At 39.1% G+C, this 25,334-nt stretch overlaps 1 long non-coding RNA gene across 1 annotated transcript in view; it reads left to right on the forward strand.

The window, feature by feature from the left end:
• Positions 1–24,720, forward strand: part of LOC113845776 (uncharacterized) — a 44,372-nt gene extending 19,652 nt beyond the window's left edge. Inside the window, exons 2-4 of the long non-coding RNA XR_005267732.2 lie at positions 12,490–12,602; positions 23,604–23,705; positions 23,995–24,720. This is a non-coding gene — a long non-coding RNA (uncharacterized lncRNA). The remainder of the gene's footprint in view (positions 1–12,489; positions 12,603–23,603; positions 23,706–23,994) is intronic.
• Positions 24,721–25,334: the final 614 nt, after the last annotated feature.

The raw sequence follows: 25,334 nt of genomic DNA on the forward strand, positions 1-25,334 counted from the left end.
ATCTCACTACACATTTAAATTGAGTGCATTTTCTGTTTAATAGCCAGCCAATAGGTACTGGACAGTTTGAGCTATAGCTGCATAATTATGGTTATTGTTTTAGAAACAGGAAAATCTGAAGTTCAAACTCATATTCTTGATAGATCCTCTAATTTTAAATAATATTTCAACGTGATTTTAAAGCCTTGAGGTTGTCCCGGATTGTTTTTTTCAGCTTTATTAATTGCATGGGCATCTGGATTAAAGATCTTGGTGTAAAAGTTACATTATTTTAAGTATGTTTTATTCTTCCCCATGCAAAGAGGTGTGAAAGAGCAGTACTGTTTCCACACAGCACTGATCATTTTCTTTATGTTAACATCAACAGCTGTGAAAGAGCAGTCCTTAAATCTGCTGAATTATATGCTTCTGGACTGCAATCTGCTGCTGTTCAGAGAAGTTCACTCTCTTTAAATTTAAAGCCTCACATTCTCTTCAGTTTAAAGCCTCACATGTATCAGTGGGTTTGGTGATTTGACTTTCACAGTGGGTCGTGCATTGGCTTTCACAATGGTTCTTGCATGGATTTCTGGAGGTTCCCCTGTGGTTCCTTTAGGGTGAAGGACAAGGTACCAGGCAAACCTCAAGTCTTTAATGCTATACTCTGAGGACCAGACTTTTCAAGTGTCCTGAATGTAACTATTGACACTGCACAGGCAATTGCTATCTTTAATCACAGTATGCAGAACAAGGAAAGCATAAACTTTTTATATTTTAGGGGGATTTTCTGAGTCAGTGGTGTCTGGATGACATTGCTTCATGCTCTGTCTCCCATTCCCCGTCTTTTTTTTGGAAACCTTCCACTAGTAAGTTCATCTCATTAATATGCTCATCTCATTAAAGACGAGCAATGCAGCATTTCTCTGAAGCTATACATATTTCTTTAGGTGACTTTGGGTATTTAATTACAAGGAGATTAAAGAGAAAAGAGTAGGATTCAAACCCCTTCATTTAGACTTTTAATATTTCTTTCACCTATTTCTTAACTGCCTAATTTCTGACTCATGCTGCTATCATTTTATTTTTTTTTTAATTAATTCACTATATTGCTTAATTCTGCAAGGTGAGTTAGGGTGGCATCCTGTATAACGATGTTATATATAAATAGAATACTGAAGCATTGGGCCATAACTTGATAGAACTTTAAAATTAAATGCCTCAGAAAATACAGTTGGATAGTTAGCTAGTTAAGTGTTCTAGCTTGTTTACAAGGAAACACAGCATGTCTGAAAGGAACTTCTCGATTAAAAAAATTAACAACCGGGTTTTCCTCAAGGGTGAAGTATCTTCAAGAGCATAAATCTGCCATGAAATCCAATAACTCTCTTCTTTGACACAACATAGACAGCATTTTTAATGCAGACTTTAATGATTGATGTGAGAACCTTTAGCAATAGAAAATGCAATATGATTTCAGTAGTAGGAAGGAAACTTGGACAATCCTTAGCTTACTAATCCTTAGCAAAAAGAGGTGGTCATTTATGAAGCAGAACCTTCCCATCATAGAATTATAGAATCATAGGATGGTTTGGGTTGGAAGGGACTTTCAAGATCATTTCGTTCCAACCCTGTGTCATGGCCAAGGACACCTCCCACTAGATCAAGTTACTCAAAGACGCATCCAGCCTGGCCATGAACACTTCCAGGAACAGGGCATCCACAACTTCTCCGGGCAACCCTTTCCAGTGTCTCACTACCCTTTGAGTGAAGAATTTTTTCCTCATATATAATGTAAATCTACCCTCTTTTAGTTTAAAGTCTTGTTCTATCACTACCACACCCTGACAAAGTCCCTCCCCAGCTTTTCTGTAGGCCATTTTTAGATACTGGAAGGCTGCTATAAGATGTTCCCAGAGCCTTCTCTTTTCCAGGCTGAACAACCCCAACTCCCTCAACCTGTATTTGTAGGGGAGGTGCTTCAGCCCCTTGATCATCTTTGTGGCCCTTCTTTGGACTTGTTCCAATGCATCCATGTCTTTCTTGTGCTGAGGGCCCCAGAACTGAATGCAGTACTCCAGCTGTGGAGAGAGCAGAGGGGGAGAATCACCTCCCTTGACCTACTGGCTATGCTTCTTTTGGTGCAGCTCAGGTTACAGTTGGCTTTCTGGGCTGCAAATGCACATTGCCTGCTCACGTAGAACTTCTTCTCAACTGACACCCCCAAGTCCTTCTTATCATGGCTGCTTTCAATCCATTCTCCACTCATTTGTGCCAGAATAGCATGTTCCTCTGGTAAGTTAAATATCTTGACAGGATGTAGAAGTTATTTATTCTATTTATAATCCTGTTCTCCAAACCTTGTTCCTGCTTTCAAAATGCAAAGGCCCACTGCTTTTGGGAGTTATGCATTTTTATTAAAGATTCTATGGGATAATAAATATACACTCCCACTTGACAGTGTCTTTACACAGATCTGTGTGGACATGCTTTATACCAACATGATTTTGTACATTTGCTTTATGGTGCTTTTCTCCTCAACAGAGTATTTACACAAACTATTCTTATTTATCCCATAGGATTACTTTCAACCTTGAAAGACTTTACTTACATAGGTCATTACTGACTTCATTCCTGCCACCTGAAAATTGTGGTGCCCTTTCAAATCATTTGTTTGGTAAAACTGACATGAAGACTGGAAGTTTTGAGGGCTTTTAGAAATATGACTTAAGTAGTTGAAGGGACTGAAGTAACGAAGTCAATTAATCAGGAAAAGAAACATATAAATATAAAATTAAGGGCCTGGGAACTAGCACTGTAGGACCAGGACAGAGCTCACTGATTCCATTAGTGTTCTTGTATCGCCAGCAGCCAGGGATCTCAGTAATAAAATGTGGCAGAGTATGAAGTGAATAACATGATATTGCCAGGGTACTGAGCCTGCTACACAAGATACAGTGCATCTTCTGTGGCTGTTGTAAGCTTAAGGCAACAGGGACCTGTTCTCATTTATCCCAGGAGTTAATTTAACTCCCCCAGCAGCAACTCTCTGTGTGCACTTGAATGAAGGGAGATGGTATGTGTAGAAGACATACAGTGCTGATTTTAACCCACTATCTTCTCTTCACTCTGAGCTGTACTAACTGCTTAGCCGAAACAGTCTGTCTTCAGCTTTTTGATAACCTGTTAATAATTTCCTTTTAAAAATCTCTTTTATTAGTATGACATCTCAAGCTGCAAGGATTTCACTTGAAACAGGGTTGTAATGGTTTGGATATGGTTCAATAAAGCAGTGAGATGAAGCAATTTTCTGAAATGCTGGTTTCTGTATATACCATTACCATCTACCTTACAGAGATGGAATAATTTCTTTTATGCAAGCTCTAGCTTTATTCTTCCTCTATACTCAGGCCAATCTATTTTTTCCTATTCCTGAAGTTCTCAAAACAGTGAAGAGCTTTGTATCTTCAGCTCACAAAGAAATCAAGACTGGAGGAAGGGCTGGATGCTCCTATAGACAATATTGTAGCAGATACAAAGCCAAGAAAAAATGTTTCTGTCACAATGTCTTCCTCCACCCCTTCTTCTACTTTACCTTCCTTATTGTGTGAAGAGCCAAGCAGAAGGCTGAGATAGAAGCTAGCATATTTGTCTGTGCTACAGGAATATCCTTCCTCACAGGAAATTCTCAGCTGGAGATAATGCGTTGTATAAATAAAGTACCAATACTTTACTACCAATGACAAAGACACAAACCAGAACCTTTGTTGATTTAATGAGAGACTCTGAAAAGTTGTGTGTGAGAAGCATTTGGACTATCACAGATTTGGAGCAAATGAGGTCATTAGGTGGGTTTATATGACCTTCACAATAGCATAAAATTTCATCTAGCCATGTTGGTAGTAAGGCCACAAGCAGTAAAAAAAAAAAAGGACCAAAGTGATGTAAATGTGCACATTGTCAAGATAAACTCTTGCATAAACTGCACCAATACAACTCTTATCTATTGTGCAACGAATGTGAACAAATAAAAATGTTATTGAACAAGTCCAGTCAAGAGCTCTGCTTTTAGATATTAAATTTAAAATTTTCTCCATTTGGTCTCTAAATTCCACATGAAGATTTTAAAACTCAGTATTGTTGTCCTTTTAGATGACTGAAATGCAAATATTGGCAAAGATGTAAAATGTGGGGAAACACTCTTTTTTTTTTTTTTTTTTTTTTTTTTTTTTTTTTTTTTAACCACTGCTGTGTTTTCAAAAAGAATGGGAGACAGTTTGAAAAGGAAATAAACAATTCTTCATTATTATTAGATTAAAGGAAATAGAAGATACTCCATAAAAAAATGACAACCTACAACAAAAAAAATCCCATGAGTTTTCTAGTCACTCTCTCTCTGGCACTGGAGAGTAAATCTCCCTCAAAGATGGCCAGCTGAATGAAGCTATTCTAAATCTCAGCTTCTGGGGCTTGCAGTTGCCAAGTAGCTAATTCTGTTATCAGCTGTTGGTAGTAATTTTGGACCATGTTCAAGGTGAGAAGAACAGCATGAAAGCCGATGTTTACAGAGACAAAGGTGGGCCTGTGAATTTCCATTTCAATTTTAAGTGCCTAGTGAAGGTGTCTTCCTTAAGCACCTACTCAGCAGAGAAAAAGGGATCCACTTCAAGGCCTCCTGTAGGGGATTCAATACACCTCAGCCATTAAGTTACAAAGTGTTTTCCCACCTGCCTGTTTGAGCATATGAGAAGGGTTTTATGGAGAGAAGAGCACAGGAATAAATTTCAGGCAAACTGCTGCCACCTGCCTGGACAGGCATGGCTGGAGTGGGCGCTCTACCAGGACAGCACCTGGGCAGTGCCACGCTTGCACTCTCTCCAGTCCTGGAATTGGTACGATACACTCATAGGCAATCTCAGTACTTAAAAAATCCCATTCCTTCTGCATAAAGACTCAGATTACTCATGGTGACAGATGATTCACCACCGGGAAGTAGTATGTGCCAGGGGAGATACTTGCTCTCTTCCAAGGAAAAATGGTTCTGTTACATGAGAAGCGCAGGGTGGGAATGAAAATGTTTCAGCTGATGCTAGATTCAAGGATCCTGTTGCTCTCAGACTTAAAAAATAAAAATAAAATACTTATTTGGTAAGTATCCCTTGTATTGGAATGTAGCCAACGTATTAATAGATACTATTGCTTTTTTAATGGACAACCTACAGACTCTGTGCATGAAAATACATTTTCTATTGTAATATCATGACTAGAGCCTCACACAGACATTTCTTTCAGAAACAGAATAGAGAAATCATCTTATTATCCATGGTTTAGTACCATTACTTTTGCTGGACAGAACCCAAAGATAAAGAAATGCTGTAATGCTATCAACTGCATGTCTGTGAGTCACATACGTGGGATGTGTCCCCTTGATCCTATCAGATCATTCCCATTTGATTCTTAGGGTTAGGATGTTTAAAGTCAAGTCTCTCCCTGCCTAGGTGGAAGGCAGGGGAGAGGAAGTTCCTCCTCAACTTTACTTTCTGTGGCCACTTTATTCTAAGTATCTGTAATGTGTGACTAAAATAGTAAGGATTTTGGTCACTAGCATGACATGCAAATCAAGAGAAAACCCATAGGAAGAAGGGTGAAGCCTTCTGAATGTTGTTCACAATGCTCCGGTGCTTCCAATGACAGTCGTAACCTGCTCATGTGGAGCTCCAGTCAGGTCTCCACCCGGCAGAAACCATGTCTGTGTCTCCTGCGGCCTCTCCAGACACAAGAACTGATTCAGCTACCCAGGCAGAGCTCCCAAGGGCACATGTGTCCATCCAGGTCTCAGGCTGCAGGATGTGCCTGAGTTTTCTGTCAGTGTCTGAGGGTGGCACTTACTACAGCTGTGGGAGGTGTGCCCAGGTAGAAGAACTGCTCATCCTGGTGACAGAGCATCAGGGAGTAAGAGAAGGAGATCAGCTGGTGGAATCAATTAGACTCGGCCATTCCCGAGACAGATGCATCTGAGAGGAACAGAGAAGGCCCAATATGCCAAACTGACTCAACCTGTAGGGAAGTCAGCTGCCTTCCGGGGACCTGGGTGTGAGAAGTTACTATAAAACTCAACTAGCCATGTACAGCCCTCTGATTATTATCTATTATTGTTTTAACATCAGCAATGAAAGTCCAAATTCAATCAAAGGAGACTTCAGGGTTTTCAGACAATTGGTTAAAAGATCAGGTGCACAGGTAGTGTTCTCCTCTATCTTTCCAGTAGTAGGGAACAACATTGAACACGCAGACCCAGCTGATCAATACGTGGCTGCAAGGCTGGCATCACTGGCAGAATTCTGGGCTCCTTGATCATGGGATGGTCTACAGGTCTACTAGGCCTGCTGGCACCTGACAGGATGCACTTTTCACAGAAGGGGAAAAGGATTTTTTTTGCAGGAGTTAGCAGGTCTGATTGATAGGGCTTTAAACTAGACTTAAATTGGGAAAGGGATAAAAATAGGCCTGCCAGTGATAAGCTGGCATAGCAAAAATTGAGAGACTGTGTGCTAGTGAGATCCTTGTCTGCTACACAAGGTGCTGGGTACAATGAAGCACATTTGAAATGTTCCTACATCTATGCATGCAGCATGAGGAATGAGCAAAAGGAGCTAGAAGCCGCAGCTCAGTCATGGGTCTACATCTTTGGCATAAGCAAAACCTGGAGGGAAGAGTCCTGTGACTGGTGTTTTATGATGGATGGTTATAGGCTCTTCAGAAGGGATAGGCAGAACAGGCAAGGTGGAGGGGTGGCTCTGTATGTAATGGAGGGGCTGGACTGTACAGAGCTTGCAGATGGTGGCAAGGATTCAAGGACAAGCAAATAAAGCTGATGTCATTGTGGGAACCTACTATAGACCCATTGCTGACAACACTGATGAATTATTATTTAAGAAACTAAGAGATACATCTGGATTAACCATCCTTGTACTTAAGGGTGACTTCAACACACCAGATGTTAACTGGGAATACTATACATCTAATACAAACAGATCCAGGAGATTCCTAAAACACCTTTATGATAACTTCTTGGTACAGGTACCAAGGGAGCTGACTAGCAAAGTTGACCTCCTAGATTTGTTGCTTCTAAACAGAGAGGGTCTCAGGTGAAATGGTGATTGATGGATGTCTTGGCCATAGTGACCACGAAGTAGATGAGTTTAACATCTTTGGTGATGGGGGGAAGACTGCCACTAAAACTTAAGCCCTTTAGGCTGCTCAGGGAACTAGTTAGTAAGGCCCCCTGGGAAACTGCTTTTGAAGGCATTGGAGTCCATTAGTACTGGTAACTTTTAAAGTACCACCTCTTAAGAGCACGGGACCAGGCAACTTCAAAATGTCAGAAGTCAAGCAGGTAGGGCAGAAGGTTGGCCTGACTGAGCAGGGTTCTTCTAGAGATTAGGTGGAAAAAGAAAGCATGGACACTGGAAGTGAGATTGGGCAACATGGCAGGGCTACAGCGTTGCTATTCTGTAGAATGCCTTCTTCACCTCTGTCTTCCACACCAGTGATGGGTTTTGGGACTACAGAGCCCTGAGTTGGAAGACCATGACTGCAGCAACAATACACTCCCAGCCAACTCTGAAGCTCCACCAAGCTCAGCATTGCTAGCTGGTTGAGGGAAATGATTTTCCTGCTCTGCTCTGTGCTGGGGTAGCCTCACCTTGAGCACTGTTTGCAGGTTTGGGTGCCACAATATAAGAAAGCCATAAAACTGTTAGAGAGTATCCAAAGGAGGGCTATGAAGATGGTGAAGGGCAAGACATGTAAGGAGCAGCTGAAGTCTGCTCAGCCCAGAGCAGAGCAGGCTGAGGGGAGGCCTCATGGAGGCCCACAGCTTCCTCACAAGGGGAGCGGAGGGGCAGGCGCTGAGCTCTGCTCTCTGGGGACAGCAACAGGACCTGAGGGAACGGCATGGAGCTGGGACAGGGGAGGGTCAGGTTGGGTGTTAGGAAAAGGTTCTGCACCCAGAAGGTGGTCAGGCACTGGGACAGACTCCCCAGGACAGTGGTCATGACACAGAGCCTACTGTAGCTCAAGACGCATTTTCACAATGCTGTCAGAAATATAATCTGATTTTTGGGTGGTCGTGTGTGGAGCTAGGAGTTGGACTCAATGATCCTTGCAGGTCCCTTCTAACCCAGGATATTCTGTGATTCTATGAATGTTGCTCTTACCTCAAATGATTATGTGGAAGGTCACCCTTCCTATTTTTGTGTTATCAAAGTTTGCCAAGTGAAAAAGATGAGAACAAGAAAGCTGTGCTGAAAAAACAAATACAGAAACAAATACAGTGTTGCTAAGTGTCTAGAGGTAATTTACATATACGTGGGTATTAGGACTAACTCACAAATGTGCAATTGGCTATGAAAGCTCTCTCATCCTTTACCTTTTCATACCATTTAAATATATATATATATATACATGCATATATATATATATATTTTTTTTTTTTCCTTCCATACCAGAGGCTAGTGATTCTGGAATTCTCAATTATGAGACAGGAAATTAGTACTATGCCTTGCCTCCCAGAGCAAGCTCATACTGCAAATTGTCTTTAAAGTCACTTGGTCCCTTAACAAATTAAATTAATTATATTCATTTCAGGCCATGCATAGACAAGGTGTATATGCTCTGCTTGGAACTGCCCTTTTACTTTCAGAAAAACAGATGTGAAATTTAGATGATCATGTCTACACAGGAAGGTCAAACATGGGTCTTCTTCATGTGACACCTAATTTTGAATGGAAAATGTTATGCTATTTTATATGCTGACATCAGAGGTATTATTTTAGTTAATTCCCTTGAGCTGTAAAATTTGATTTCAGTACCTCTTACTGGCAGCAGAAATCAATTAAAAAGAAAATCTTGTACAATCATAACTGTGGGTTTTCTACACTGGAAATTTTTGCAGTAATTTAGCTGTTTCACGTTCTTAGTGTGGAAAGGATAGAGGGAAAGGGATGCATATTAATTTAACTTAGCCAGGACTAAAATCAGCATTGCTAACTGTGCCAAGTGAGTGTATTTAGATGATACATTCACTTGGCATCACTGCAGTAATGTCAGAGGAGGATAGAGCCATTATTGTTCATTTAGGAACACAGGTACACATATTCTTTATCATTTTATTCAGCCAACTGCTGATAAGTATCTTATTTAGAGAGCAAGAAGTAGTTTGGCTACTACTAGATAATGTTTAAAAGGAATCATGGTCATACAAGGCAAACATCTCTGGTGGGATTCATTTCATAGTATTACAATGTTTTAAGTTGGAAGGGACCTTAAAGATCATCTAGTTCCAAGCCCTCTGCTATGGCAGGGTAACAGAATGCTGCATGTATGTATTTTAGGATGTCATGTGTGTCCTCTGGGTGCTTCTCCAGAAGAGTGCAGGTCTCCTGTAAGCCTTGTGTCCTGTCTACAAGTCCTGCATAGACATCATGGATATGCTTCACAAATTGTGCTAGGTGCCCACATGTAGGTAAATGAATCCTTCTCCTAAGATGGGACTGATGTCCATATTGCAGAGACACTGAAGTGCCTGCCTTTGGGGTGGGCTCAGTGTCATCTAAACGTGTTTTAAAGACCTCCAGGTATGGTGACTCAACCAGTTCCCTAGGCAGCCCCAGAAGAACAAATAGTCTGCATTTTTGTAATGGAATAAAAACACATGGCATAAAATACTGTCAAGATACACTTTAAAGAGTGTTGGAGAAAAAAAAAAAAAAAAAGAGAAAGAAAAAAAAAAAGATCTGTGAATTTAATAAAACTGGAGTTGGCTGTTTTACACTTATAACAATATCATTGTTTCAAGTGTTTTTTTTCCCTTCAAGATCACTAACTTGAAGGTTACATCCACCAGTGTGCATCTGTGTAGCTAGCTACTGCTTACATAGCTGCTCATGGGTGTACCTGTAAATGGTTCCTTAAATTTTCAGGAACTGAAAAAGCATGGCAGACTGCCTTTTTTTGTTAGAATTACTAGTTGATGGGAGCAGTTACAGAGGTAACCTGACTGTAATTAGAAAGTTCTGACATAAAGTGGCTGCTAGAGAGTAATCTGAAAAATGTCTGCCAGTGATTTTATGACTATATACATCTGTAAGTATAAGTACAAACATAATACGTACAGTTGTGCTAGTTGTGCTAAGTATATTCTTGTTAAATATAGTTACAACTATAGTCTTAATAGTCTGGTAAGTATATTTGCTGTTATATTACTGTTTTTTAATCATAATTGTGAATAGTCTTATTCATAAGTCTGTTCACTGTCTTAGTACTTTTGATAAGTTTGTTGAACATATAATTATCCACAAACTCTATCTGCTGTTATATTACCTATTGTCCTCCCTGAAATTGCCTTTCTGCTACCTTTAATTGCTGCTGCTATTAACTGGTGCTATACCCTTAATATGTGTTACATACATGTATATACTTTCTCGCTGGTAGTATCTGTAATAGCTTATTTCTGTTTGGGTGTGTAGAAGGAGAGTGTCTGCTTCTTTAAGGGTATCTGGTCAAGGGCCTTTTTCCAAGGCAATGAAGGATAATAAGAAAGGGAGGCAGTGGTCGGGAGTAAGTCTGGTTAGTCACACTGACTTTTGAGCATGTGATGATCTTGAGGTCTCTTCCAGCCTAGAAATTCTGTGATTCTGTGAGAATGTAGGAATGTGTATTTAGATAGAGGCCTTCTAAGCTGGGAGATGATCACAAGGAACAAACCTCCCAGTCACACTAATTGGCAGGCTAACAAGCTTACAGGCGCCACTTCCAGGAAGGATGAACCTTGTGCCTCAGACTGTGGAGCAGGGGCCCAGCCTGGGAGGGTGCAGAATGGCAGAACTCTGCAGACCCATGGGGGGTGTGCAGGGGAAGACAGAGCTGGAGGAACAAAGAGTGGGGATAGGTAGAAAAGTGTACAAAAGAGCTGGTTGTGTGTAAAACAGAGCCAGTCAGCATGCTTGTTTGGCCAAGCTCTGTGGCTGAACACTGCAGCCTGTCCTATCTTTGGATTTTTTTTCTCATTAAAACTCTCTCTCTTTATTTGCACCCTCTCCCATGTGTTTGTGCTGCAGAGCAGGCCTGGGATCCAGGCAGGGTTGGTGGGAGGACAGGGGGGTTGTGCTGGTACTGGAAGGATCTGTGAATATGTGTGTGCTTGTGGACCTGGAGAGTGCTCTGTGTGTGTGACTGCACTAGTGAACTGTTATTTCTGCCAGCCAGAGAGGAGGAAGGGGTCTCAGTTGTATATGTCTGTTTCATGCGAGGCCTGTGTGACCTATCATGTCTGTGTACTGTCTCTGTCTGCACGTGTCTGTGTGTCTCTGGGATACGTGCTCAGCTTTTCTACCAGCTGAACCTGCAAAACAGAAAACAGCAGCCCGGGCTGGGCCCCAGCAGCCAGACAGGAGCAGTCCTGGGTTGGAGTGGCTGAAGGAGGCGGCTGCCCTCCTTGCTCTTCACCTCCCTTAACATTATCTGTATATATCTTTGCCTTATTAATCATAGTATTTTTGTTAGTGGTGATTTGTGTTGATCTGCAATAAACGGAATATTTTAACAAAGCCTCTGATCCTTGTGTATTACAGAATCCTAGGAACTCACTGTTGTGTTCTCTATATACCTGCAGACTGTGTAGCCCCCTCCACTTTTCTGGATGGTGATGCCAGTATAAATGAAAACCAAGGGGATTGTAATGAATTTTAAGCACTGTGTCTCTGATGAGAAAATAGCCCTTTGGGGTGTCATAAGACATGCAGGCCCATTTGTCAAAAAGTGCAGGAAAGTCACTGCTTTTTACTGCCAAGAAGTAGAGCTTTCCACAAAAGGCAAATTCCCATGGGTCAGTCAGAGAGAGGTCTAGTTGAGGGAAAAATCTCAGCCTGTGGATTCAAACTGCCTAGCATGAAGAGAGATAAATACATCAAGTACATTTTTCTCCCTAAATATTGTGACAAGCTTTATCATTTAGATGCCTTGGTCCTGACTTAGACATGTAGCTCTGAACAACAAGCTTAGAAAAAACAATCCTGTAGTATCAAAGAGAGAGTTTGGGGTCAAATCCTGCCCAGATATGCATTTCCAGAAGAGGCTTCATGGAGCCTGCCTTGATTTAGTGCAGTCTACAGAAACATCAAATAAAACTTCCACGCCAGTGTTTGGGCCAATATTTGGCCCAGTTTTGTGAGGAACCTTTAGTTTCTTCCTGTTATGTCACTACAGTCACAATTTTTCAGTATGCCCAAAGTGTGGGAACATGTGACTGGCTTGGGCAGTATCTGTTAAAAGGATGCACTTGAAACTAACTCCTTCCTGATGCCATGTTTTGACTTCTCCCGTGCTTTCCACCAACTTCTTTGATAATGTTAAACCAAGTCTCACCCTCACCATCTTGCAATTTCTTCTTTTCTTGTTTTTCAGCTTTGACCTTACATTGCAAAACTGACCTGTTTCCTGATTTATCCTCAGGTAAAATGGGTGGTATGAAAGCCTTTGTCTGCATATTCCCAAAGAAATGAAGATATGCGCAGATACAATCATCCTTTTGCCAGAGCTGAGAAGTATTAACACTAACAGTATGGGTAAGTGTTTAAATTCTGAAGAGCTGGGTCTGCTTATCAGGTGGTGTACTGCTTAACCATGGATCTCACACCTTTCTAGTGTCACACAAGTGCAAACAGAGGAATGTGAATGTGCCCCAAGAAAAACAGCAGAGCCAAATTTGATTATCGGCTATACACTATTAACAGCTCTCAACTCTTCCTGCTTGAGATCTTTAGTTTAATTAATTGCATGATCTGAGACAAAGCTTTTGGATAAATACACACTTATGAATATTACAGATAAGCAAGGAATTCTAAATGACATTTATCATTCCTTTCTTTTTGGAGTGTCATTAATTTGCATTTGCCTTTCTATTTTCACTTCCTTTTTTTTTTATTTGAATTTTTTTTTCTTTAATTGCAAAAAAGTGGACATGGTTAGAATAATAAAAAGACAAAGTTATTGCATTGATTTTCATCTTTTTTTTTTTTTCTTTTTTTTTTTTTTAACATTGACATAATGACATTTCACAAGTAGAAGACTTGAATTACTCTACAACTTTTTTGAGTTTTATTTCTATTTATGTGTATGTTAAACCAATTCACTGCGAAACCGTAACTGCTGCAGCTTTGCGGGGTAGGAGGCCCCATGAACATTCAGGGGAAGGGCATGGAAGGAATTAAGTTTTAAAAGAGCCCAATCTCATACTCAGTTGTGAAAGTTTAGTGAACTGATGTTCAACTTATAATTCAGTCACAGAATGATCTTAACGCAAAGTTGTTCAATACACAACTGCATTTTGTCACGTAGCTTCTATTATGAGTTGCTAGGAGCATTAAGAACTCTGGTTGTGTGCCTACGTATCTCCAAGAGAAATGGCAATGGAGGGTCCCTTCTCTGTGCCCTCCCCTCAGAGCAGGGCACAGGTGACCTGAGGGGCCAGTCACTCCAGCCAGAAAGTGACTCTGATTTACTCTGATTTACTCTGATACTCTCCTGATTTAGGCTTTGCAAATCTCCAGCTCAGTGTATTCAGGACATCCTGCCTCTTTGCAGTTCTTGGTGCTTCTCAGCTCTTACCTGACAACTTTTGATTGTTGGCTACCTCCCACATGTCTCCCACACATGCCTTTGCCCTGGTGGAGGTCACACTGCTCCCATCCTCAGGCAAAAGACTTCCGAAATTGTGCCTGGATATGACATCCCATTACATTACATATCTATGCCAGGATCAGTCCCATCACTGGGGCATGCTCGTTTTTGAATTGGAGGCCAACACACAGGAATTTGGTGGAGATTAGTGTGTGGGTAATGACAAGGTGTGCCAGGTCCCTCTGCCTGCTTGCCTGCTGCACCATCTAGGGCTCTGCTAACCCTTGAACCCAATGAGGGATGTTCAAAGCCCTCTGAGAGCGGATGTGCTACTAGGCAGTTCTGAAGAGGAAGAAGGTCCCTGTGTCCTGCTGGAGGTTTCACCTGGAGTTTGAGCTATATAGAAGAGGGAAAGGGGTGGTAGTCAATGGCTTCTGCTGGCACAGTGACTGCAGTGTTTTATGCAGGATGGTGGGAACATTTCTTGAAAGGAAAGGAAAGGAAAGGAAAGGAAAGGAAAGGAAAGGAAAGGAAAGGAAAGGAAAGGAAAGGAAAGGAAAGGAAAGGAAAGGAAAGGAAAGGAAAGGAAAGGAAAGGAAAGGAAAGGAAAGGAAAGGAAAGGAAAGGAAAGGAAAGGAAAGGAAAGGAAAGGAAATATGAATTATTCCTTGCATTATTATTACTATTATTACTATTGTTATTATTAAAGAAAAAAAGAATTTGTTATTATCCTATAAAGACATGTTAGTGTGAAGAAGTCATTCAGTGTTAAATGAGATTGTCTTTGTTTCTATACTTTTGCTAATGGTAGGCAGTGTCATGTAGCCAGTGTCACGTAGCCATGGAACCTTCTATGTCTGTCTTTGATTTTCTGTTATGGTCCACTAACTGCTTCATTTCGCATAGTTCATATCTTTTTGTTACATAGAAGGCTATCTACTGAAAAAACAAGATCTTCAAATGTAAGACTTCTACTGTCAAGAAAGAGTAGATTCATTTCAGGAACTATGGTATAAGACTATGGCATTATGAGAAATGCTGACTTTGACATCTGTAAAGGCAAAGCTGAATGTTTACATCACTTAGGTGCCTTTTCTTCTAGGTGCTACTCTTCCTCTAATCTCAGGAGCAGCAGAAGTACATCCCTGTTTCTCTGAATGTAGACTGTAATATAGCAGAAAAAAAACCATGTACTTTCTGAGATAATTGTGAAAAGAGACAAAGAAGATTTTTCCAGTATTTTCAAATAAGCCAGAATGCAACAAATGACTCCGTGCCTGCAAGGATAAATTTGATGTTATACTTTGTTATCTAACATTGGCCACAGACTTAAACAATGAAATAAGATGGCACTGTAATGAAACTTCACTAGTCTCCTTGAAGCCACAGAAGAACTGCGACTATTAAATGAATTGCAAGGGAGAGAGAAAAATTATCTCTGGACAGACATTTGTATATTAGGTGGTGATTTTTCTACAGATGCAGTAATTACAATTTTAATTCATGCATGAAGAAAAGGAGGGAGCACAGATTACTTCTGTCAAAATAGTTCTGAATACTGTGAAGCTGTTAATGAGTTATGTTCCCTTGGAGGAAATGTTAACATGTCTTTTTCTTTAGAGTTATTTTGCTCTACTCCCTTGTTATCTTGTAGAAAATGTTGATTGTCATTCAAGTTTCAAAATAAGAATATAATGAGTATGTAGGATTTCAGAAAGAAAACACAAAACGAAAGACAAGCAAAGCCTTTTAGCTGAAAGTATTTTTTTTTTTTCATTCTTCAAAAGTTGTTCTGAAAAGTATCTGTAAAACTGCGCTTATCTTGCCACATACCTTAATCACAAGATAATGAACTATGCTGAGTGGTGACATGCATCAGTAGCTCCATTATAACCTTATAATGCAATGCTGTTAATGCATTTTGCTGCAGTGCAGAACATTACTCCTAATGGAAATAACGTCATGTAACAGAGATTTGTTGTGTTGTCTATCCCAGGTTTTGCTAGAGCACTTGAGCACTTAATAGACTGACAGAATACTTGGGTGTGTGATAGAATCAAGAGTTCACAACCAAACAAAGGATAGGAGAACTAGGGGAAATGCTCACTATTTTGTGACAATTTACTCCAAATAGAATGACATTAAAGATCTGAACGACTTTCCTGGAGAATTATGAGAAAGTCATTTGTTAGAAATGGAAAAAACATCTAGTATTTTAGTAAGAATCAAAAAGAACTGAAGAGCATGAAATTACTTTCTTGTCTAATAAGACATTTATGTATTTTCTTCCTTCTTTTATTAAATATGTTCTACAGAATCATACATCAACATATTTTGAGAGCCAAAGAAAAAGGCTCTTGGGATTTTGCTACACTGATTGAGAAGGTGATGTTAGTAATTTCTATAACAGGGTCTGTTCCCAATAAGAAGACACCCAGTGCATGAAAACCCTGCCCTAGTCCTTTCCAGTGACAGTGCCATGTTGATCCAGCATCAACATGTAAGATATGTAATACAAGATTAACTCATTGTTGGTGCTACAGGATGATCAAAGTGAGAATATCTGTATTGATTGCTGTTTCCTGTTAATAACAAACTACATGGGATGTTCAACATTGGTTATGACTCAACAGTACCAATGCAGATACAATGCATGAGCTTCCCCATTACTTTGAGGTATCAGATATTCATCAGTCTGGGTTAGAAAAAATAATATTTTCCATCTTACATTATTGCACACTTATGTTTAATGCAATTAATATTTATTTATTTTTTTTTATGACTGGAAATAGAACACTGGGTGAGCTGTCCTGTTATGTATTAATTTCTGTATTATTGTGTTAGAAGAGGAAAAGCTGATTTTTATTTTACTCCTGTATTTTCTCTATTACAGTCATAATGTTTGTTTTTATTTTTATTTTTAGTTGATCCAACATGATTACAAATGTAGGGAATTACTTGGTCCTGGTTTCCCAGCAGTACTCAGAACTAGCATTATATTATAGACCCTAAAGTGAGCCTATAGTGGATTATTTGAAGTTCTCTATGACAATGAGCTCTAGATGTCTTCAGCTTGTTTATTTTTCAGAATTAAACCAGTGTTTTACTGGCATTTTTAAGATCTATGCCTTAGAATTTTTCCCCTAAGGAAATTAATACTTCAAATGAAAGTAAACAGAACATTTTACTGTGTTCCAGTTTCACTTAGTAACAAAAGTGCTGATTCCACTTGAATCAACAAGCAACTAATGAAAATAAACCGATTATCAGAAAATACCATCTTTAAAAGACATCAGAATATAATGCCCGAAGATTTGAAGTAACAGTGATTGTAAATTGGAATTCCCTGGACTGCTACTATAGAAATTATGTTAATTTTTAAAATAAGGGCAGACCATGAATTGACCTAGAAAAGACTGAATATATATTACATTTTGCTTTTGATCATTTATTCAAGAAAAAACAGCTATTCAGATAAGAATGAAGAATCATTTAGAAATCCAAGCAGAATTTTGTGTTTGATTGTTGCTAAGTAAAGAAGGGGAAATATACATTAAAGAGTGCTATAATTATACATTTTGCATAGCTCTTCTAAAACCACTTGCACCATTTTAAGGCAATGTGTAACATAAAGCTGATTCCTTTGCAGTTCCCGCTTCCAATTTACTTGCATGTTACTGAAATTGCTTTTATTTCTTTCACATGAATTTCTTTTTATAAACAGACATGGGACTCTGCAGATTGAATTACTCTCACTAACTATAAAGTTGGCACAATGTACACTTCAACATTGCTTATCTGAAAGACATCTCATCCAAAGACATTCAGCCTGAAGAAATCTCTGCGTGAATGTACTGCAGATCCTGAAAACTCCCCTCCACCAAGCTCCAAAGATTGTTAGTTGTAATAAAATTAATCAGTATTAGTTATTGAAACAGTATGTTTCACTCTTCACTATTGTCATAAATATTTGTGTGTAATCTAGAAGTATATCATCAATGACAAATAAAAGAAGGCCAGAAACATTTCCATTGGTAAAAATGGGTCTAGAAAAGAGTATTTAAAAACAATGAAATAGAAAGAAGTAAGGTCCTATTTACTCATCATGGAAAATGCCAGTGCAACTTTTTGAAATACCAGTATATCATACAATATAGAAAAAGCTATTGCAGGCATTGCAGTTATTTGGCTTAATTCAGGTCCCTAAACACAACAATCTAGAGGTATCTGAGCTGATCTGGGTACCCTGCCTGGCCTCTGTTGGTTGCTACAGGTGGGTGAAGGTCTTCAGTATATCCTGCAGTACCCCTGGGGGAGCCCATGTGTATGTCTAAGGGCACTGAAACCCTGTGTTCAGGCAGCTCTGCTGAGCTTCCATGTCTTAAGTCCCAAGCTGATATCAAGCAATCACAGGAACTAAGTAAGGAGATCAGTGAGAAGAGAACAGTAATATTGAAAACTGAAGAAGGAACACTGTATTGGGATGCACATACCTTATAGTTCCCTTACAATTATTACTGCCTTCTTTGTCCGTGAGATGCCAACATTTTATTTATTTGCTCACTCCCTCACTTCTCTGCTTCTGAAAACCTTGCTTTATTTAGTTAATTTCTGAAATATTAAAAATAACTATATCTTCTGGAAAATAAGAAACAAAAGATTTTTCAGCTCATAGAGAATATGTATCTGTCCCGGTAACATCCTTATCCCTGTCTCTGTAATGTTTCCCTAATTTCTATTGAGATTTATATTCTCTTGTGTGTGACCGTTCTGTACCAGCAATAAAGAACGTGAATTTTAACAACATTTAGGTGTTTGAATGCTTTCCTAACACCAAACAGAGTAAATGATGCAGTCAGAATAGTTTGCTTTTATTCTGCAAAAAGTGTAAGAAGGTATCTGTCAAAAAAATCTTATTACTGTGAGACCATCAAACTGGGAGCTAACATAATTGTATTTTTTAATACATCTGAATGCACCAAACTTTTGGAAAGATTCTCTCTGTGAAGCACAATAGGATGAACATTGTCACATCATTGTAAGCTGATAGAGACTCTGCCAGGATTTCAAAAGCTAAATTGGAAACAGATGTCTGCCCACACAAAGAAAATGATCTTATTAGTAAATGTTTCTTCTCATGATGACAAAAGTGAGACTTCATCCAAAGAAAAGAGAAATTGTGCATAGCAGAAGATGGACTCTAGATTTCATTAGCAGAAGTGAAGGGAGCAGTTTTAGTCATTTAATTAAGAATTGTTGTATTATGGATGTTTTGAACAATTTGATGGAAGTATGGCAATCCACTCCCTCTTAGAATTACAATGTAAATCCTCTATATTTTCTTGCTAATTTGGGGGCATATTTGTTTTTCTTTCTAGGAGATTGATGGAAACTATTTTAAGATTACATAGTGATTGGAAATTCTGAAAGTAATGTATTTTTTTTCTTTATACAAAATGACAAGCAATGTTCTTAAGCAAAAATAATGTGCTCCCACAGTTAACAGTCTCAGCTGTTGATATCTTGCTTAGATGTGTTTAGAAAAGCTTTGAGGGATAATACAAATTCACTTTTATTTAGCCACAGCTTTGCTTCAAAAATTGTGTCCCCCATCGAAATCAAATTCAGTTTTAATAGCAGTAATTTTCATAATGGGAAATTCTGTAGCACTTTTCACAAGTGGACCCCAAAGTGCTTGGTAAGGATGAGTAGAGGATTGTTTACTGCATTTTACTGTTTTTGGTTGGGGCATATTGTTATGACTTTGAAACAGAAAAGTCTGTTCACAGATGGTGCATATACAGTATTTCTTTTCAAGTAACAATAATGATCTTAAAGAATTTCAAGTGTTTATTCCCTAATGTAAAGGGAAAAGCCCTTTAAACCTTAAAAAGGTTTAGGGTCCAACCTTAAAAGCCTTTATGTAAGTGTGAATCCTCGGATGAACTAAGTGGAAAGTTGTCCTTGACTCATGTCACTTAGAACACAGGAGCCCTACCAAGGGGCTGTCAAGGTAGATATTGAGGTCAAGGGGATTTTTGACATTGACATGGAAAGTCTTGACAAAGAGTCCCAGCATTCCCAAACCCTTGATGTGATTCTCCTGCTTTCAACACCCTGTGTTTTTTAAGTCTTACAGGCTTGTTTAGCTAAATCCAGATATTCTTCTCCATTAACTGAAAAGGAAGTAGCTGCTGAAGAGCCTGAAACTCTTAACTCAAATGGTACCCTTTTTTTTTTTTTTTTTTTTTTTTTTCCTCCCTGTTGCTGCCCTTTGTGTTGATCAGTAAAAGCAAGCTGGCTTGGAGAATCGAGTAGCACCCCTCACAGAGGCTGTAGGAGTGGCTGCTGCTGCTGCCGCCTCTTACTCTGTACTCCTGGGAGCTGGTGCACAGCTATGAATTCCTACTGTGATCCCACAAGCGATAATTAATAAAACAATATCTAAACCTTTTCAATGTAGAACAGCAATATCAGAACAAGAAAATATCAACACCAGAAAATTCTAGACTTAAATGTCTCCTGAGTGTGTCTTGACTTACTGGTGAAGGTTTGCATTTCAATGTATATTGTAGGCAAATGAATGTTGATTAAATATTTTAATATATTGAATTTCAGGACATCTGGGATAAACAATGGAGCATCTTGAGGAAAAAATTAGGCAGAAAAGGGAAGAAAGGGAAGATTAATTGGACAAGAAATTAAATTAACATTTAAATTAAAGAATTAAAGCAGCTAAAGAATTAAAGTAGCAACAGGTCTTTGCAATTTGGCAGGTTCCAATTTTATGATATGTCCCCAGTTTTTGTAGTGTATAGCTGATGTATTGTTGGAGAGAAGGACAAAAAATGAAGACACTGTGCATTTCCACATACTAAGTCTAGTGGCATAGATTAGCAACGGAATACATTCACTGCATTGAATTCAATTACATACACAAGAAACAATATTGTTGGTAGAAACATTACTACTTTGTTCTAAAACTTACAAAATGAACTGCAGCACCACTGCATGCTTGTTACTTATCTGTCAAAAAAAAAAAAAAAAAAAAAAGAGGTAATTTTGACTGAGACATTATTCAAAGTGTAGCTAAATGTGCCTCAGGAGAACATGCTTTAACAGCAGGAATATAATCAGTCTCACTGGGTATTTTCACATCCAGTTTCTTCCTAAAACTAACCAGCAGTATTGCACAATGTGTCAGGAAGGAAGGGTTGTCAAATAAACAGCCAAGAACACAAAACCAAATGTGCACATGGGCACCCTGGAACATGGAGTTAAATTTTATTAATTGGCTGTCTAGTAGCTGGAAAAAGCTTTAGGTCAGGAAATGTTTAGCCAAAATTCTGTGTTCTGCCTTTTTTTTGTTTGTTTGTTTAATGTTTGAGCATCAAAGCATCACTACAGCTTATCTTTTGGCAGGTTTTTTGTTTGTTTTGTTTATTTGTTTGTTTTGAAATGAGTTGTTTAAGGTGAGGTAAAATAATACTGACGTGAATTGCCATGTTGGCTGCAACTGCTTCATGTGCTCAGGAGGATAAGCAGAAACAAGACTGACTTTTCTCAGGTCAAGAGGGGAGAAAAGGTGAGGACAAACCACTTGCAACAACCTGCAGAGAGCAAACGAGGAGACCGATGGGAAGCATGACTGCTGAAGGGGCTGTTGCTTGAGGCTGACTGCAAGTCTCTGCTCCCTCAGTACATCAGCATTCCCCTAGAAAACAACTAATCACACCTGAACAGCCCCAAACCAATATCTAGAGGGGGGCTAAGAAACGAAGTCTATGTGGAAGAGCTAATGCTCTTGTTAGTAAAGGAATAATTTTCACCCAGGTGATCCAGCAATAGGCTGCTTACTAAACCAGCTTCATTCCCTCCTACCCCTGGCACGATCTTCCCACTTAGCACAGTATCTAAAGCAGTTTTGGAGGTTTCTTTTTTTTTTTTTTCCTTTTTCTTTTTTTTTTTTTTTTTTTGATGAGTTCTGCAGGTTTTTGATGAGCTTAAGAACTTGTCATATCTCCAAGATTCCTTTCTACCCTCCCTGTTTTAGTCATCTTGTCTACTGTTCCCTTCATGAAAATCTGATCCAAAATGATATGAGAAGGGAGTTTCCAACCCAGATAAAATTACTTTTTATTGAACAATAACTTTCACTCATCCATTATGTCATATGTACCACTAGCACAAATGATTCTCTTGATTCTACTTTCTACATCTTGGAGAAATGAATTTCTCCAAATTGAATGAAACTTTGACAGGCCATCCATTTTTATAGATGGCATTTTTAAAGTGAAAACAGAAGCTGCAAGCAATCATTTAACTCATGTATATATTTGTGCACCATGAAGACGAGGGTGGTTTAGCCATCACAGCATCTCACATCTTGTAGGCTGAAAGATGAAAAAGTCAGATAACATAACATTCTATTGTACAAGCAAGCATATTCATCTCCTTAGTTTAGAATAAAAATAATTTTAGATTTTAGAGTCCCTTTTGGCTTCCAGCACAGGCTGTCAAGGAATGTCAGAATTGGCATAGCAGAATGAAATACTCTGAATGGAAACAAATATATTCTTCCATTCTGATAAGATCAACTATTTGTAGTCAATACAATATTTTTCATAAACATGTAAGATATGACCATTGTAGGCTGTGTGGACAGCTTCTTATTGTGCTCTAAATCTGTATTGACCTTAATTTTGCAGTGTAAGAGTCTACACATCAGCTGTGGGATCAGTTTGGTTGTAGAATATTCAAAGACATCTCAAATAGCACTAGAAATCCATATTTAGAGAGCTGCACTGAGCCAAGTGGAGTCTTCAGACTTATTCATCTGACTAAATCTATCTGCTTTTGGATGAGCTGAATAACTCTCTAGACTCCACTGACTGAATTAGCTGGATTCCCATTGACTATGAGAAGCTTAGACACCCTCTTCTCTTTTGAAGACATACACTACAAACAGCTAAATCATGTATCTGGACCTGGTATTAAACCTAGAGCTAAATTCTATTTTTCTGCTGAGCTGAATTAGTTCTGAGAAGGGTCTGGACTCTTTAAAATCAATCAATCAATCAATGAAAATGGTGTTTTAGTAGACAAGGCTTGTGAGGAAAGACTCGATGGAATTGTTCAGTCTGAAAAAGTCCAAAATGCACAATAATGGTCTTATAATATACATATATGTATATATATACTATTTTTGTAGAAAGAATAGTTATAAATTATTCCTCATGTACACTAAGAGTAAAGGGAAGAATTTCAGTAAAGGGAAATTTAGTTTGGGTCTTAAAAGAGGAATTTCTAGTCATAAGGATGGTGAAGTGCTGATGTACACAGCCTGGGGCAGTTGTAGAATTGCAGTCTCTTGTGTTTTTAAAGAATAGGTTAGACAAACATTTCCAGGAATTATATTGGTGTAATTGAATGTGCCTGGGGGCCACAAGCTCTGCCAGGTGAGCTTTACATCTCTTCAAGCACTGTTTTCTCCAGTTAATTTCCTCTAGTTTTTAATCTCAAACTGCTCACTACTCAACAGGATACATCAATAAAATATCCGCTTTAATTTTAACTATACTTCTTTTAAGGTGAAGAAGCAGTACATATGCAAGGCCAGGCAGCAATAACTAAAACACCAAGTCACTGATGAGGTACTGAAAGAAATACCTTGAAGAATATTTATCTTAATGGAAAGGGAAATACAGCTGTAATAAGCAACTAAAAGCTTCCAGTCACAAGCTTTATTTATTTAAAATAATACTTTTTTTTTTTTTTCTTTTTTTTTTTTTTTTTTCCTCCTAACGAGGAGAAACACTTCTAGCAGCGTGGAGTGTGATTCAAAGTAGAGGAGCACACTACTGGTCTTATTTTACATTCACTACTATCTCAATGATTCTTCTCCTTCCCAAGTATCAACAACACTTGTCTTTGCTCTGTTGTTTCAGGGCATTATTGCTGAAAGCTCCTATGGATGGCACTGTGGCAATTAACTGGAGCAAGGATGTCATAATCTCTTGTACCAAACCACCAGAAAACTAAAGCAAAGAGTGAGTCTTTGACAGGCACAAAGTCACATTATCACTGCCTGTAGCTGTCTAAGGAGGGAGGGATGTTGTCACAGATGTTTGCTTTACTTTCAAAGCAAGGATTGATATAAAATTTTAAATACAAAGTTTCCTGCTATGTCTTTCTTTCACCATAACTGTAAAGACATTTAGAGTTGAGATTGGGCTCTGGATTGTATTTTGCCTTTGGTGGAAATTAGCACAAAATTCAAATGGTTAAAATGCTAAATACACTATCTTTACTGGAATGTCTGCTCTGGTCTCTTCACAGCTCCAGTGAGCCTAGAGATGGGAACGCTAAACTGAAGTGACTTTGGAAAGTGGTTATTCTGGAAAAGATGTCAACTGCCAAAATAGACAAGAGAACAGGAGCTCTTGACTGACCTCCCTCTTTAGGGCACCAATTCCCTTTCACAACCACTACAGTTTTAGTTACTTAAAATACATTTAAAAACAAACAAACAAAACAAACAAACAACAACAACAAAAAACAACGCATCTTTATGACCAATATTTTAAGTCAAGGTGGTTTGTGCTCTCATTGCGGCTCATGGTGACAGAATTAATTGCTTTGTTTAACACAGGCTTCTTTTAGGAGCTGGTAAGAGAAAATGGAACATTTCCAACTCTGAACATAAGCTGTTGCTGTGTTATGGGAAGGAGGAGTGGGCAGAGCTGAAAGAAGAGACATTGATATTAGCTGGGAGAAAAAGGGAGAGGGCAGCAGATGAGAAAGTCATTAAGACCACAAACAATAAGTGACTGGAAAGTGAAACAGCAGTGCCGGGAGCTACTAGGCAATTACCTATCAACCTCTAGGTGAGGGTTTACACCTTCAGTTTCTTGAGATAATCTCATGTGCAGCCAGTGAGAGGATATTGAACCCCATGATCTCAGGGGAAAGCTGTGTCATGAGGAGCCAGGGGCCTTCTTGGCAGTATGAAGGGACTGGAGCAGGGGGCTGCATTGCTGATTCAGTCATGAACACTTGCACTGCCTTGGGCAGATATAGCTGGGGGGGGAGGGAAGGGGGGGGGGAAGGCAACAGCAGTCTAATTGTTAGTGACCCAAACTGTAAGAAAGACAGCAATGTCAGCAATTAGTATCTCCACCTCCTGTGCTTTGTGCTTCTAAGGAGTGTCACCAGGAGGATAAATCTAAACTCTCCTTTAGAAGCAAGCGTGGCTGGACTCTCTGGGTGCTCCAGCCCACCAGGCTCTGGCTGAGGGAGCTCCATCACATGGAGCAAACAACTGCAGTAAGGATGTAACACTGAATCTCCAAATCATTTTGGCAGCTGGGCATCAGTGCCAAGCTAGAGGAGAGTTTCAGTTTCCAAGCCAGGTTTCTATTATTTGGCTGGCAGCTGCATCCTTGAGTCAAAATGGACTGCTAGCACTGCTGGCAGCAGAGAGACCACCAGGGCAGGGCTGAATGGTTTGGGCTAGTGAATGGTAAGAAAGGAGTCTGTAGTGGTTTCAGTTCATTATAAACAAAATTAGCACATATTTCTTTGCTTGTGCTAGTACATTATCTACTTACTTAAAAAAAAAAAAAAAATCATCTAAAAGTAACTATTTGTGATTCTATATTCCTTACTTGAAAATATAG

This window comes from Anas platyrhynchos, chromosome 1 (assembly GCF_047663525.1).
Source record: "Anas platyrhynchos isolate ZD024472 breed Pekin duck chromosome 1, IASCAAS_PekinDuck_T2T, whole genome shotgun sequence".
In the NCBI taxonomy this organism is placed as follows: Eukaryota; Metazoa; Chordata; class Aves; order Anseriformes; family Anatidae; genus Anas; species Anas platyrhynchos.